The 17,174-nt window shown below is 38.6% G+C and overlaps 1 pseudogene; it reads left to right on the top strand.

Annotated features, from left to right (window-relative positions):
* The first annotated feature begins 3,573 nt into the window (after window positions 1-3,573).
* On the top strand, window positions 3,574-5,479 carry LOC143856590 (putative UPF0481 protein At3g02645 pseudogene; annotated as a pseudogene).
* Window positions 5,480-17,174: the final 11,695 nt, after the last annotated feature.

Genomic DNA, 17,174 nt, shown 5'->3' with positions numbered 1-17,174 from the left:
CCTAGGGGAAGGTGGAGAGCTCTTGAAACCCACCAAGATTAGTTGTACACTTGGTACTTAATTTTGTTTAGTTGAACTCGCAAAAATTGTGAAACAAGCAATTACTCCAAAAGCTGAAGTTGTTGTTGGAGATGGCTCACTCCCCCTTGCGTGTGGCCCCTCTTTTTAGGGTTGGCGTACACGTGGCCTCTCTTTTTTGGGTTGGGCATTACATGTGGGTTTTTAATATCAAGGAGTTTTGAACCTGGTACCACCTTTGCTCTGATACCATGTGAAACTAGGGGTGCAACTCGGGTCGGGTTGGGTCGGGTTGAGGCCAACCCGACCCAACCCGAGGAACCCATTTTTCCAACCCAACCTGACCCAACCTAGTTTCAGAGGGGAGAAGAAACTCAAGTGGTTTTTGAAAATTACAAAAATACCCTCGCTCAAACCTCTATCAAGTGGTTTTTGAAAATTACAAAACGGGTGTCCCTAAGATCTAAATGAGTAAATGTCTTCTGCAAAAGAGGTTATAAATATAAAATTCATTAAAAAAAGTAAATTTTCTTACATTTGAAAATTACAAAACGGGTGTCCCTAGGATCTAAATGAGTAAATGTCTTCTGCAAAAGAGGTTATAAATATAAAATTCATTAAAAAAAGTAAATTTTCTTACATTGTTCTACACGTGTAGCAAGAGAGGAAATCCTACTTTCGGGAGAAGTTAAAATTTGGAAGAGAAGTAATGGCTGTCTAGAAAAGTGTATAACAGTTGTCTAGTTTTGGGGAAAAGAGATTGCGACATTATTTTCAATGCATATTCAAAATATTTTGGTATTCAACAAAGACAATTCGGGTTTCGGGTCGGGTTGCCCGATACCCTAACCCGATTTCCAATTCGGGTTGATTTTTCCCTTCCCAACCCTATTTGCGAAAAAGCTTAACCCAACCCGAGTTGCACCCCTATGTAAAACAACAAATTACTCCAAAAGCTTAAGCTGTTGGACATGATGTTATATAATCTTTAAAAAAAATGGCCCACTGTTACTCACTCTCAGTCTGAATCAAGAACTTTCAATTGGAACTGGTTCTCTCAATTGGTATTTTTTCTGGTCATGGCGGAGATTACATTATTACTACACGCACTGATTTGGCATGCATTTCTTACCACTGCGGATGAAATTGCTTATACACTTACCATACCTTTTCCTAATCTGTTTCTTCTTCTACAAAGATGAAATGTTATGTTTTTCTGTTCTTAATCACCTCCAAAGCTTCATTAAGGTGTTAAGTATCTTTGTACTTATATTCTCAATACAATACTGAAATAAAGTATCTTTGTACTTATATTCACAATACAATACTGAAATACAACTCTCTCTCTCTCTCTCTCTCTCTCTCTCTCTGCGTGCACCACAAGTGCTTCAGCAAAGTATCTTTGTACTTATATTCTCAATACAATACTGAAATACAACTCTCTCTCTCTCTCTCTGCGTGCATCACAAGTGCCAACCACTACTATACATGTATGTCATAATGTAATCTTTATGTATTGGGATAAATACATTTACCTCCCCTCTAGTTTCTGACACATCCACTTCAACCCCTATGGTTTAAAAATTGACAAAGACATCTCCTCTAGTTTCGTTTTGTTATAAGTATATCCCTTCCGTCAACTGGTCGTTACGTTAACCCGACGGAACCGTAGAAAGTAACCAGGGTTAATATTTTATGGACCAAAATACCCTTGTATCTGTGTTCTCTGAAACACCACCCCCTCCAAATCCTCCACCACCACCAACACCACCCCCGGCACCACCTCCTACACCACCGCCAGGATTCACCACCACCTCCTCCACCCCCTCCAAATTCTCCACCACCCCCGGCGCCACCTCCTACACCACCACCCGCACCGAATCCACCACCAACTCCACCACCACCTCCCAAACCATCGCCAGCACCACCACCGACTCCACTACCCGCACCAAATCCAGTTCCGTCGAGTAAAACCCCAAAGATAAAAAAACCCAACTGTTGATTTCTTCATTTCCGGTCAACTTCAAAAACAGAGGGCAAATGGGTCATTTCATGCGCGCTGTTTGCACCGTCCAGTGAAAAAAATCCAACGAAACTAGAGGGGATGTCTTTGTCAATTTTTAACCTCAGGGGTTGAAGTGGATGTGTCAGAAACTAGAAGGGGGGGGGGGGGTAAATGTATTTATCCCTTATGTATTTTGTCACTGCTATAATGTAAGCTCATTCACCGAATCCAGACCCTTATAAAAATAGGGAGATGATATCCACACTGCCTTGGTTTTGATAATGGCACTCTATACTCTCTTTTTTTGCATAGGTAAGCTACTTTAATAACGTCTTTTTTTAATTGGCTGTTGAGATCATCTTGGGAATTTTAAGTCTTTAAATGCTAATTAGAAAAGTTGTAAAGAGTGGGGTCACATATTGTCGTCATTAAAATAAGGGAGTGCCGATATTAATTCCCTAATGATTTCATCCTAATCTATAAGCGGCTGTTAAAGAGAAAATTGGGTGACCTCTTAGGTTATTTAAAACCAGGATTTGCTAGCGTCCATTGCAGAAGGCATTTCGCGGAGCATCTATTGCATCAGAGAGCAACCACATAGGCTCAGATTTTGTCTTATTCATTTAATTCATCTGAGGTGGCTGCTCTCTTATGCAACAGACGCACCGCAAAATGCCTTCTGCGATGGAAGCTAGCAAATCCCTTTAAAACCTTATAAATGTAAGCCTCCTTTCTAGCTATCAAATATCTTATAAATATAAATTGGGATTTGCTAGGGTCCATTGCAAAATGCATTTCACAGCTGGTCTGTTGCATTTCAGACCAGCCACCCTCCTAAATGAAGACAACAACTTTTGTCTCCATTCACGAGGTGGGTGGTCTGACATACGACAGACCAGCCGCGAAATGCCTTTTGCGATGGATGCTAGCAATTCCCATATAAATTTCTCTCATTAAATATCTTAAATAACAAATGATTATATTGAAAGAATTTATATATTAGATACTATATTTTAAAGTTACTAATATTTGCATGATTATTACTAAATCAAAAGGTGGTCAATACAAAGAGTAAGAGCAACAAACAGGCAAAAACAACAAAGCATAAAGGACAACAAGTCAGGAAGGAAGGAACTCAAAGAACCAAATATTGGCTCGGCCCACTCCTAGAAGGGCTAAATGATCCTCATCGTTGTTGCCCAATCTCCTTTCATGGTGGAAGGAAACATGGAATCCTTTCAAATGATCCTAGATCTCCTCAAAATAATTGGTAAACCTCCAAGGAAAAAGACTTCTCTCATTCAACTACCTAATGACATTGATGGTGTCCCCTTTCACTACTAACAGCCTCTGATTCCCTCTCTCTATTAACCATATGCCTTGTAAAACTTCCCAGACCTCTGGCCTTTGGCAGCTGGTTAGAACATGTAAAACAAAGTGACTTTGTCCCATTATCAAAATGTGCATCCATATCTGTCCCCTATTTTAATATGGTTATATAGATTCAAATTTCTACTCATGGGAAGAAAAACTCCTAGGAGAACCTAGGAGGCTAGCAACATAAAAAGAAAATTAAGACCATGCATATCATGTGTACAAAATTGGATCATCAGCTAATAATGATCCTTTGAGTAGTGAACTCATAAATTGAAGCTCTCATATTCTGTTCTTTTACCAATCATGTCTTTCATGCAAGGAGACATGGAACCAAGGCTCGACGAAGATCGGTGGGTCATACGAATTCAACAAACCCTTTCACAAGATCAAGAAGGCGATGACACCAAGGAGAAAGGAATACCCATTTCCATTTTTGGTGTCTCTAAATCCTTGATGTCTGAAAAACCAGAAGCTTATATCCCCCAACAAGTAGCAATAGGTCCTTATCATCAATGGAGATCTGAACTCTACGAAATGGAAAGATATAAGTTCTTAGCTGCAAGAAGAATGCAACAACAGCTTTCAAACCACAAATTTGAAGACATTGTTTTGGAATTCACAAAGTTTGATTACGAAATTCGTGCTCGCTACCATCGATACTTGGATTTAAGTACTAAAACCTTGGCTTGGATGATGGCGGTGGACGCTTCATTTCTATTAGAATATCTCCAAATTTATGCTCTTGAAGGTAACAATAATCTCACTACAGACCCTTCGAGGGTGTCAGGGGATATCAATTACGCGGGGAAAAATCTGACCCGTGATGCAATTCTCAGAGACATTATCATGTTAGAAAATCAAATCCCTCTTTTTCTACTCAGAGAGATATTGAGTTTTTGCCATTATGAAAATCTTAACAAAAGTTTGGCCACCATGTTAATGGGTCTTTGTAGATCTCTTTCTCCTTTCAAAAGTGCAGTTGAATTTCCTCTTACTGAAGATGAAGTACTAAAAAGTAATCATTTGCTCGAGCTTCTTTACCAGGTAATTGTGCCCAAAGCAGAAGAAATAACCACTCAAGGAGAAAAAAGTGCCGATGAAAAAGGTGGTTTTGGCAATCAAGTCTTGAATTTTCTCAAATTTCCTCCTTTTCGCCAGCTCCGAATGGTTTTAATGTCAAGAAGGTTCAAGTCCATAGTAAAATTTCCAGTACTAATCCTTATTAGAATACTCCTTGTTTTTTCTTCTGCGCGAAATGTTGGAGCTAATAAAGAGAGTGAGGACTCTCAGAATCCAAACGAACATTTGTTGGTAGAGGAGCTTGTCATTCCTAATGTGTCTCAACTCTCTGATGCTGGTGTGAGATTTTGTGCTACTAAGGGTGATCTAAGAACTATAAAATTTGATGAAAAATCAGGTACCTTTTACCTCCCAAGAATTAAAATTGATGAAAATTTAGAGGTGATCTTGAGGAACTTGGTGGCTTTCGAGGCAGCAGCGGCATCTGGGCCACTGGTTTTTACGCGTTATACTGAATTCATGAATGGGATTATCGATACTGAAGATGATGTGAAATTGCTAAAGGAAAATGGGATTATTTTGAACCATTTGAAGAGCGATCGAGATGTGGCTAATCTATGGAATGGAATCAGTAAATCTGTTACGTTAACAAAGGTGGCCCATTTGGATAAGGTGATTGAAGATGTGAACAGGTATTATTCTTTAAGGTGGAGGGTTAGAGCTGGGAAGTTTATAAAGTATGCGCTTTCATGGCGGTCTCTTCTTGCTATCATTGCGGTTAACATTCTTATGGTGCTGAGTGCTTTGCAGGCTTTTTGTTCCCTCCACAATTGTAATGGGATAGGGCATATGAATTTTGTAATTCCTAATTCTAACTCAACACTCACTTGAGATATGTTCGTGTTCAGTTCTTTATTTGTTCAGTGTCTTCATGTTTGAATTTAGTAAATCAAAATCAATAGGCCTTGATAAGTGAAGTATGTTCATGTATTTGTTCAGTTTGTTCATGTTTGACTTTAGTAAATCAAAATCAATAGGCCTTGATAAGTGAAGAGCCATTCTGGGGATCAAGGGTATTTATGATGTATTGAAAATTAAAGAGTCGTTGTATGTTTTCTAAAGTTCTTTATATTAGGTTAGATTATCCAAGAGTCTCTTGGGGATTTCAATGAAGTTGTTTGGGTTACCTAAAAGACTCATGGAAACTACAACTAGTTTCCTAATGTGATTAACTATTTTAGGAGAGGTTAATTTGTGTCTATAAATATGTAGTCATTTGTGTTGTTAATATAAGGTGGAAAAAAAAGCAGTGGGAGAAGTGCATAAATTTAGAGAAGGGAAAAGAACATAGAGTTTCTTTTACTAGTTTTAATATGCAGAAGTTTATATTTTGGTGTTTATTTGTGTTTTTAGTAGAGCTCTACACGGGTCCTTTGGCTGCTTATCTCTCTTTCATATGTTTTTATTGCACTTCTTTCATAATCAATGCATTCAATCTGGGCATCATGTGGCTTAGGTTGTGAGAATTTTCATTGATATATGTAAATGGAAGGCCTAAATGTATGTGAATTTAATGGTTTTATGTAGTGGATCCAACAGTTTAAAAAGATTGAAAGGGCTTTCATTTGGCACTTCTTGGTACTTAGATTGTGTTTATTGAGTTCATTAGCAAAAACTAGCAAGAAATCATGTTAAATTAAGAACTATAAACACTGGAACAAAAAAAAAGAGTTCCATTCTGATATGGATACCTAGCACAGTTTATTAGTGGATATGGTTTCTTACAAGGAACCTTGCCTAAAAGAAAGAAACTGATATTGGCAACCCCTTGTGTTTTATATTGGTAACTTGTTTTTGGGTAGATAAGCTGGGATTAAACCTCCGACCTCAATATATTAGCAACTTTCTCTTTGTTTATTAAACTTTATTTTACTGTCTATTACATAATTATAATTCTAAACAAGTTACCAACAGCCATGAGAGAATTTTTTTTTAAAAAGAAAGAAGAGAGAAGTCTGTCAATATCAAAACAAAGGATGTGTATATTTATTAATAAAATCACCTACTATTAACCATGGTTTTAAATTTCGACCTTTCGGTGGAGACCGACACCGAAACCACTAAAAACCAAAACGGTCATTTATTTCGGCCGAAATTTTGGAATTTCGGTGTTTTAAGAACTATTTTCAAAACATCCTGAAAAGATTGTTGACTCAAACTGCCAAGCAAAGTACGGCTTCAAAGCAGAGGGTCCTTACTCCTTGTGGGGCTGTTCAGATATCTTTGGATAAGCTGTTCTTAGGATTGACTATTCTACTTGGATAAGCTTGTCTAAGGATTGACTGTTCAGATATCTTAGGATTGACTACTCTACTTGGATAAGTTTGTCTTCAAAATGATCTTGTCCACATGTAACCAATTTTGTTTTGGTAATATTTTATCCTAGAACAAAGGTGAAACCTAAAAAGGGGGATGGTCTTTCCAAGGATAAAAGAAAAATCTCAGTTTGCCCTCCTCATAGTGAACAGCCACGTTGGGTGTATATGATCAGTCCCATTTCAAGCATGTTTGGAGGTTCCTTGTTTTCCAATTTACTAAAAAAACCCGGCTCTATCATGTGCTGTTTCTTCGTGCATTTTTTTTTACTTGAAAAGAATTTTACTAAAGTGGGTACTAAACCTTGGAAATTTTATTTTTCACGCACAAAAAAAAATCGTTGTAGCCCAGCATGCCCTTCATAGGATGTGCTTGTGTAACAAGCATGACATGCGGTTTAGGGCACGTTTGGTGTTACGAACATGAATGGTTTACAATGGATTTGATCTTCTTAGAGGGAAGATCAATCTCTTGATCCACTTCGAGGGAAGGATAATCCTCCTTTTGTGCACAAAAACACACTTTCTTGAATAAGTTTCTTCATTAATTTCCATGTGCTTATATAATAAAGCACTCAAAGATTGAAAAAAAAAAAGAAGATATAGAAACATCTTATGATAAGAATGAAAATAACTAAATAAGGATTAACCTAACAATTACGAGTATCCCGATCAATCATAATTGCTTAATCTACCATCCAATGATTAGATTTTAGAAGAGGGAAATGTGAGCGTACTCGATCGAGTAGATAAGCTTATCTACTCGGTCGGCTAAAAACAGTGGGGGCCCACATTTTTTAGGTGATCCAAACCATTCATTTGAAAGGTCCTTACCTAGATAGGATGTCCACAAAAAAATCAGCTCCATAGGATCATCCTAACCCATCCAATAGTGGAGGGAAAAATGGGCATATTTGTGGACAAACAGTGTCTGTCCATTTTTCACCATTTTCCCTCCACATTTGGATGGGTTAGGATGATCCTATGGATCTAATTATTTGTGGACACCCTATGTGGGTAAGGGCCTTTCAAATGAATGGTTTGGATCACCCAAACAATGTGGGCCCCCACTGTTTTTAACCCGACCGAGTAGATAAGCTTATCTAGATCAGATATATTCTAAATGTACTAATTTATTCAACTCTAGTGGGACCCTTCCAGGCACGTAACATTCCACCTACCTTGAAATCAACCTTATTCTCAAGGTTGGAGATTAGGTGTGGGCCCATTGGTGAAAAATAAGATCTTGTGCATGACTTTCCAAAATTCTTCTCTTTTTTTTCTCGCTTCCTTTCGTCTCCTCTTCGTCACCATTTTGTATATCGTCATCTAGGGCCACGACAGCTCTATTTTCATACAGATCTCATCTTATTGTTTATAAAAACTCTTTTGCCGTGCTTTCTTGAAATGAATGAGATTTTGATGCATGGATGATCATAGATGGGGATCTTCTTGATGGTATTGGATAATTTGAGATCAACGATGGATTTTGCGGCGACGAGATCGTCGAACTCGACAATACTGAAAATCATCGATGCCTTTCTTTTTTGTATTTTTCTTTTCCTTTATTTGCTTTCTCATCTTCACGCATTTCCTTGATCACTATGTTGATTTTATTCAAGCCTTTTACAAATCCCCGGTGCTCCTCTATCAATTTTTAAAGTAGTACTTTGATCTCCAGAAAATCATCACGCATAAAATTCAAAATCTCCCAAGATACAGCCATGGCGTAGGTTCAATCGCTCTGATACCATTTGTTACAAACTCGAATCGATTCGTAATGTGATTGATCTTCTTTGAGGGAATATCAACCTCTTGATCCACTTTGAGGGAATGATCAATCCTCTGTGCACAATGACACACTTTCTTGAACAAGTTTCTTCATGTGCTTATATAAAGCACTCAATGATAAACATAAAAAGATCTAGAAAGATCTTATGATAAGAATGGAAATAACTGAATAAAGATTAACCTAATAATGACTAGCATTCAAATCAATTTTAATTGCTTAATCTACCCTAATGCCTAATCTACCAACTAAGATCTGTTATATTCTAAATGTACTAATTTATTCAACTCTAGTGGGACGACCCGTCTAGGCACGTAACATCTGGCTACCATGAATTTGTTCTTCTTGGACTATTAAATTACCCAATGGTAAGAGAGGTTGGGAGAGGGAGAGATATGACAGGGACTTACAAATGAGAGGGTGAGAAAAACCTGAAAACTGAAAAACAAAAAAGTCTGACCAAAATATGATTGACTTTTTCCTAATATTTAGCCGCTTCTCACTCTCTACTCATTTGTGCCCTCTCTAGTCTCTGCTTCTCCCTCCGGGGGTGGAGGCACATATAGCGTGGCGTGGCCATGGCCCCCTAATGACTTGCAAAATCCCTTTTATTTCTCCCTTATGTAGCGTGCCCCCCCCCCCCCCCCCCCCCCCCCCCCCCCCAGCTTTTCATCGTTGTAAGACATGGCCTTAGTAATTACTCTATGTGGGGCAACATGCCAAATAATCATAAAAAAAGGGATTTCCTAGCGTTCACGGATGGTCTATTGCATCTAACACGAGCCATTTTCGGCCCATTTCCGGCAGATTTTGTCTTAATTCACGAGGTGGCTGCTGTCAGATGCAACAGACCATCCGTGAAATGTCCTTTTGCGATGGACGCTAGGAAATCCCTGTAAAAATAGGATAAATTTACGGATCAATGGTAGTTTCAACTCTATTGACATTGGAAGGGTGTTGAACAGTCCAAAAGACTATTTTGCCCTCATCACGGATAAAATTTCCTTGTTTTCTACTTCCACCTTATTCACGCACCACACGCGCTTCAAACTATCACGGGAACAAGAGAAGAGGAAGAAGAAGAAGAAGAAGGGAAAGGGCCGGATTTGTTAGGGACTTCATGAGAAACCAGAAACATCATTTGAATTAAATGAATAAGACAAAATCTATTGAAAAGTGAGCGTGCATGCAACAACTCTTTTCTGCGAAAGTCCCTAGAAAAACTATGATTCCGTCACAACGTACTCGAGGTTCCCCACTGGCCACTTCCACGAAAAACAAGAGATAACGCGTTTTGCAATTCGATGCGACATTTTGATAACGACACCCTTGAAAGAAATGCATATATATATAGGATGGAGTATCACGGCAATAGGAAGGGGACAAAAGATATTTCAAACTGAAAAGATACATACAGAAAGTTCTTTGTTATTCTTCCAGGCAATTCGCCTCATGTGGTGGGTCCCTTCCTTGTATTAGTCCCAGTGGGCCCCACTTCTATATCTGCATTGCAGATGTGTACGCTTCATCTGTTAGGGCCCACACAGCATATGTAGATAAAGTTGGGATAAAAGAAAAAAAAAAATGAACAACCATTCACATGTAAATAAGCAAATACCATCAGGATGAGAGTTTTGGACTACCAATCTATGGTGGGGCCAGGTGGGCCCATACCAGATATATAGTTACAAAATTCTTCGAATAATTGAAACTGTCTAGCAATAATTCTGAATTCACATCATATTATCTAAAGAGGGCATTTCGCGGCTCATTGTTGCATGTGAGAGTAGCCACCTTAGATGAATTAAATGAATAAGACAAAATCTGCTGACATGAACTTAATCATCACAGAAGTTTTTTTTTAGGGCGCTGCATATCTATGGCAAGGACTATTGAATGAATGGTTTAGATCATCGGAATAGGTGGGTGCCACTAGTATGCTTTTCTCTTCCCAGGGGTGCCATACAAAATTTCATAAAGCTATGGGTGGAAACTCTTGCCATGTTGGGTCGAGTTGAAGTGAACGCTCGCCTAATCCAAGGACCCGAAACATCAATCTTAACCCGGCCCAATTCGAGCCGTGGATCAAGGAGGGTCAACCCTAACCCAACCCATCTAACCTGATTTTCTCCCGGTGCAAAAAATAATAATAATAATAATAAAAGACATAATCCTAAGATTTTGAAATTGCAATAAAATTAGTCAAGATGGGTCGGATTTGGGTCAGGGCAGGTTACCCATGACCGCAACCCTAAACCAACCTGAAATTAAATCGGGTTAGCTTTTCCCAACCCAACCCAACCCAAGCTGAAGTCGGGTTGAATGGGTCCGGTTCGGGTTGAGCCCAACCCAAGTTGCACCCAGGCTAAAGTTAATAATGGAGTTTGTGGAATACACGTCAAATTGAGTCACGGTGTGGTGTGGCTAACGTGTATCCATTGCCACTTTTACTAAGATATCAAAACCAATCTCTGAAATGTTTCATTATATTGTGCCTATCTTTCCATCAGTCCAAACAAACGATTAAAGTGTCTAGATGCACATGTGTCGCTCTGTTTTTGTCACAAAGATAAAAGTGAAATTGATTTTCCACCTAACAAAGAATAAATCAAGATAAAGTGATAAGACTCCAGCTCTCTAGCGGCAGATGGGTTTAGATGAGACGGCAAATGAAGGAAGAAAGTCTTCACATGTTAAATTAGAAGAAAAAAAATGCTGAATTATAAAAACTGACAGAAAATCCAAACCCGATATCAGCCGACATAAAGAAAACCCTCTGGGTCATGGAGGTCATTAGGTTATAGCATCACAGTACTTTGGCATTTTGCAACAATTCCATTAGTTCTTGATATGGGTTTTGTTTATTCATTTCATAAAAACTCTAAAAAGAGATGGGTTGTGCTTTAAGTTTAATTTTCAAAGGTAATTAAACATTTAACCTCTGGTTAGTATGAATGTGAGTACTAACTTGGCCAGATTAAGGCCCTCTCATTAATTAGAGATTTTACATCGTGTAAGCCCTTATAGTCCCGTATTTTTCTAAAAGTACTGTATGGATCACATTGTTGGATGATCCAAACTGTCCATGTGATGGAACACAACATAAATAGGTTGTGCCCCAAAAATCATTTCTATAGGAAGATCCTAGCTGTGTGATATATAGAGGTTTCCATAATATGCAGTACTCTATAGTAGGGTTGCAACTCGGGTCGGATGGGGTTGGGTTTTGAAGAAGAACCCAACCCTACCCGAGAAATATCTCGGGTTGGGTTTTTTTTCCAGAAAACCCATGATACCCAAACCCGGCCCTACCCATGATAAATCTCGGGTCGGATCAGGTCGGGTTTTTTCACGTTGACGCAATATTTTAAGGGAAACTCTTGTTTGGCAAGTCAACTCAACTCATAGAAGTAGAAAACTCAAGAATGGCAAACTCTGTAGTGTATTAACTAATAACTAGTCCAAAGAGAATAAATTGATGCGTTACCAAATGAAAATGATTATACTCATGTGAGATAAACAACAAACTCTTTAGTGCATTAACTAATAACTTGTCCCTAATATATACTAACTTAAGTAACTCGGGTCAGGTTGGGTCCCTTCAAACCGGCTCGACCCGAGATTCATCCGGTTTTTTGGACGGTTTGGATCATCCGATAGTGGGGACCGTACAATACTTTTTGAAAAATACGGGACTATTAGGGCTTACACCATATAAAATCTCTTCTCAAGATTTTTCATTAAATGAGTAATATTTTCTCTCCACGTACTTAAATTATCAATTAAGAAAACACTCTTACTGGCATCCCACTAATTAAGACATCTGTTTGCGCCTTCTCAGCTATGTGAATATTCAATGAACTTTCCCCACATTAGTGTTTTTCATACGAATCATCCCAATAAAGAGGAACTATAAAGAGACCCACGTCCACAAAACTCCAAACAATTGCCTAAAATACCATCTGGGTATCCTCGTAATCTTGGCAAAATACAGAGGACAACAGTGTAATCGACCCACCAAAGTGATATCTATAAATACCCCTTTTCATCTCTTAAACTTATTCCCCTAATTTCAATCCCCCATCAAATTCCAATCAAAAAAGAAAAACCCATGGCCTCTAACCTTTCATCATCATCTTCTACAAAACCCCACAAGAAATCTCGCATCTGTTTGTGTTCACCAACCACTCATCCGGGTTCCTTTCGATGTAGTTTGCATAGAAACACCCATAGGATTTTAAGTCGATTTTCTTCTCATGGAAGCACAAGCTCTTCTGCAAATCATCAGAAGAGTAGTATTACAGATGAGAAGTTTTTGAGGGGTTTCCTTATGCAAATCATCAGACCCTCGAGCCATGATCTTCGGAGGAGGAGGAATTTTCAAGCCAAGCCCACCAGGTTCTGTTTGATGAATAGGAATAATCAGAGGGTGACAGTTCTTTGATCATGTTATTGGGTTTTTTTCTACCTTGAGAGATATGTAAATTTACCTTTGTTGTGTGTATATATGAAATATATTGTACAGGAGTTTTCAGTTTTCACATATACCTATATATAAAAGTGAAGATATAGTAGAAAAAGAATTATACTTCTGTTCATAGGAGAATTTTGAGCATAATCTATCTCTGTTGCTTGCTAATGCTTACTTCATAGCTTCTTTTTTGTTTTTGGTGGTGGTATGGAGATGGTGACGATGTCTAATTAGATGAAGGGAAGTTATATATTCACCCCCTTTTCTTCCCAGGCCACCCCCCTCTAGTATATTTATGACTACTCTTTTTACACTAAAATGGGGTGGCCATGGAAGAAAAGGCAGGGGAATATATCATCTCCCTTGGGTCCTGTTGGGGGATTGCAGGAATTTTCTGGAAAAGTTTAGAAAGGGAAAATATTTCTAATTTTTTTTTTTCTTTTTTCACACGCAACTTCTCTAAAAGTAGGGCGTTATTTATCTTTTATACTTTAACACTCCACCGCACGTGTGACCTACTTGGCAAACACGCGGCACATGAGGTCTCACTTTGGGCTGATTATCACATGTGGATTTTTGCTATCCAGGAGGTTTGAACTCGAGACCTTTGGCTCGATACCATATTAACTTACCAACTTAGAAAGGCGTTATTTATCTTTTATACTCTCACATACTATGAAGTATAGGGGGCCTTCATATTTATTATAATATCCTTACAAATTAACTATAATCATTATCAATTGCCTCTAAATTGTGGAAATAAAAAAATTTCTAGAGAAAAATTGTTCATAAATGTCTTTGTGGGAATCCAAACTGGGCCTTAGATAAAATACTAGGATGACCATAGCAGATAGGGTCTTTCCTAGGATAACTATTTCGGCCCCACATGCCTCCCATGTGGACATGATCAAGTCTGTTGGTCCAAGCCCAGCCCATTTCATTGGCCTAAACAGATGATCCTTGCCCCATGATCTACTTAGGGATGCAACTTGGGTTGGGTCGGGTTGAGCTTTTGCTGAAAAATGAATTGGAATCAACCCGAACCTGACCCGATTCTAATGCAAAAGCTCAACCCAAATTCCGAAAAATCGACCCGAGTTGCACCCCTAGATCTATGAGACCTCATTTAGGGTTTTGCCAAGAGAAGTTAAACCTTTATAAGACGGATGGACCTTTCTACTCAATGAGGTATTCTTCGGTACCGGAATGTAGGACAAGGACATCTATGTTATTATTTAATTGATTCAAATACAATTGAAGTAATAAAAGCCGCTTAATGGGTCCTCAGATTTAGGGAAATATGCTTACTACTTAACCCAACACCCATCAAATCAAGGACTCGTACAGTGCATATGCCATTGCCCAAATATCTCAACCATCGGATCATCCAAATTGTTCAATTCTTGGCAGGCAAAAATCAACTAATGAAAGTAAATGGTCCACATCCAATGTGTAAATGTTGATTAATTAGAGAATTAAGAATTAAAGATCACCCAAGTGGTAAGATTTTATATACTAGCAGAGGAGCCAATCTCTCAAATGCTTTGGCTTATCTACAGGAGAAAAACACCGTTAGGGACAAGTTTAGGATTTATGAAAAATTGGCACATTTTCTATTCAACCTGATGACTTTGCCTACGCGTTACAACTTACAACCTTATTCATGTGTACTTAGTGTAGGATTGCCCCAAGGTACGAGGTGGCAATAGCTTAGAGGCTTTGACCATGCTGCTTCAATGAGAGGTGCCACCTTGAATAAGAGGCCAAGCAGAAAGCCGTGTTTATTTTTCCTCCTTCTCTGTTTGTTTTTTTTTTCTAGCTATCACTACTGAGGCTAAGAAAAGCATTCTTTATATACACCCAATAGAACTCTACCAGGTCAATCTCAAATTCAACATAGGCAGTGGTTTTGGCCAAAAACCCAATTGAAGTGTCGTTTTGGCAAAACCCCAGATTGGCTTGGGCCCATTTCATCTTGTAGGCATGGGCTTAGATCCTGACCCAGTTATGGGCTCAAGCCCAAGGCCAATCCAATGCCAGGGTATGCCCAGTTTTTTGTCTTAATTTTTTTTTGAAGTAAAAAAGAAAGCACATTAGGGCTTCTTTTGAAACAATAAGGATCGTACCAAGTTACTTGAAGGCTGCTGTTTCAGCACTTTTACCAGTATTGTGCTGCTTTGTTTTTTGCTCTTTGGAACTTGATTTTATCCTATTGAATGGACCAAATATACTTGGACAACACCATGGTCATTCACTTATTCATTTAAGTCTATTTAAGTTAATTTTAATCTCCCTGTTTATACTTTTGTTCTTGGAATTCAACTGAAAGATTATACATTCTAAGCACGTCCTTTGATCTTCGTTTGTTGGCACTTCGATGTGGTCTTATCTTGGCTCTAATCATCTTCCTTGAATTGTATAAGCATGGCTTTGGTCTTTTGTAGGAAATTCTACTTTGTTCTTGCCTTTGGATCGTCTTATGGTACACCCTTGTCTTTCCTTGGATTTGAACATGAAACACTTGTGCATTCAAAATCATTATTTCAAAACAATGTTTATTTAACAAATTGAGTCTGTTAATAATCAAAACGTAGGTTTAAGAGAACTCGTCGAACCCTTGGGCTAACAAGCTTTTGATGGCATTCTTCCCCTAATGTGATGGAAATATGAGAAAGCGAAATAATAATAAAGACGACAACAACAACAAAATGCTAAACCTAAGGGCACCCTTGCAAAAATCACTTATAAGGGCTCTCCAATTGACCATCTCACCAAAGTGCATTTATCATTACTCTGACAAAGCCATCTCGATCCATTGACAGCCATAGGCCTACTATATCTTCTAAAATGTTATTAGGTTTCCACAAGTATAGCATGAATAAAAAGGGCGGCCTGTGCACGAGGCTTCTGCTATTGCGGGGTCTAGGGAGGGCTAGATGTAGGCTCCCTTACCCTTGCTTTGCAGAGATGCTATTTCTATGACTCGAACCGGTGACCACAAGGTCACATTGGTATAGCATGAATAAGCCCACAAAATTGGCAACAACACACTTTCAATTCCCAACTACTTTGTTTTCACTTAAATATGATAAAAAAGACAAAAAAGAATGCATAGGTGGTTGATTATATAAGATATAGTAGAAGAATAGTTGGATAGAATCATTTGTTTGGTGCGAGATTTTTTTTGTTGCTGGGTCCAAATCTAGGGTTGAGTCGACGAGATGAACGGTCGAACGGTCGAGATCATGTTAAATATAGTTGAGATGTAGATACGGCCAAGATATTATCCTAAGAAGTGATAACCTTGGAGAGAGTGAAAGTCATTGACAAGTGGTTTCTAAGATTTTGTCAATGTGACTCTTGAGTCTTGACGCCACTTAGCGTGAGATGCTATTCCACTTTCCTTTGTTTGGGGTGATGATAAATTCGCACCCCACTGTAGGATGATACGCACCCCTTTTAACATGAATTGCGGCAGACTTTAATGCTTTTTGAAGTGTAAAAGGGTGCGAATCTATCTTCCCTTTTTTTGGGATTTGATATAGGAGAATAAAGTTCCTAAAAGTGACTTCGAGTTCTTGATAACCCTCGAAGGTCCCTTTTGGTCGCTTTCAAATCTTTCATGACAAATTAATATTTATCCGAGATGATGTCGGTAATCCTGCCGGATTGAGTCGGGTTGAGGCCAACCCGAATTCGACCCGAGTTCCAACCCGATGAAGTTCAACCTAGCCTGACCCTGAGGAACCTTTTTTTACGATCCGAATCTGACCCGACCTGAGTTCCAACCCCATGAGTTTCAACCCGACCCAACCCCAAAGAACCTTGTTTTTTTCCAATAGGAACCCTATCCGAACTCAACACCCAACCCGACCCGACATATTTTTTTTTAACTCGACCCGAGTTGCACCCTAAATAAATCAAATGGAGCTAAATAACAACACAATATGTGTAGATGGCAAAGGACAACAACTTTGGCAAAGTGTGATAACTTTTGAAGCAGCTTCTTGGCTGTTTCCTTCCTCCCAATAGAAATTTTCTAGACAATTTAGCTAAAGGCCATTTCACGGATCACTTTTGCAACAAACATAAAAAGACAAAACCTGCTAAAAAGTGAGC

This window comes from Tasmannia lanceolata, unplaced genomic scaffold, assembly GCF_043159265.1.
Source record: "Tasmannia lanceolata isolate RefF3 unplaced genomic scaffold, GAP_Taslan_0.1 ptg000023l, whole genome shotgun sequence".
Classification (NCBI taxonomy): Eukaryota; Viridiplantae; Streptophyta; class Magnoliopsida; order Canellales; family Winteraceae; genus Tasmannia; species Tasmannia lanceolata.
The sequence above is the reverse complement of the archived record's forward strand: the minus strand, read 5'-3'. Positions and strand labels throughout refer to the sequence as shown.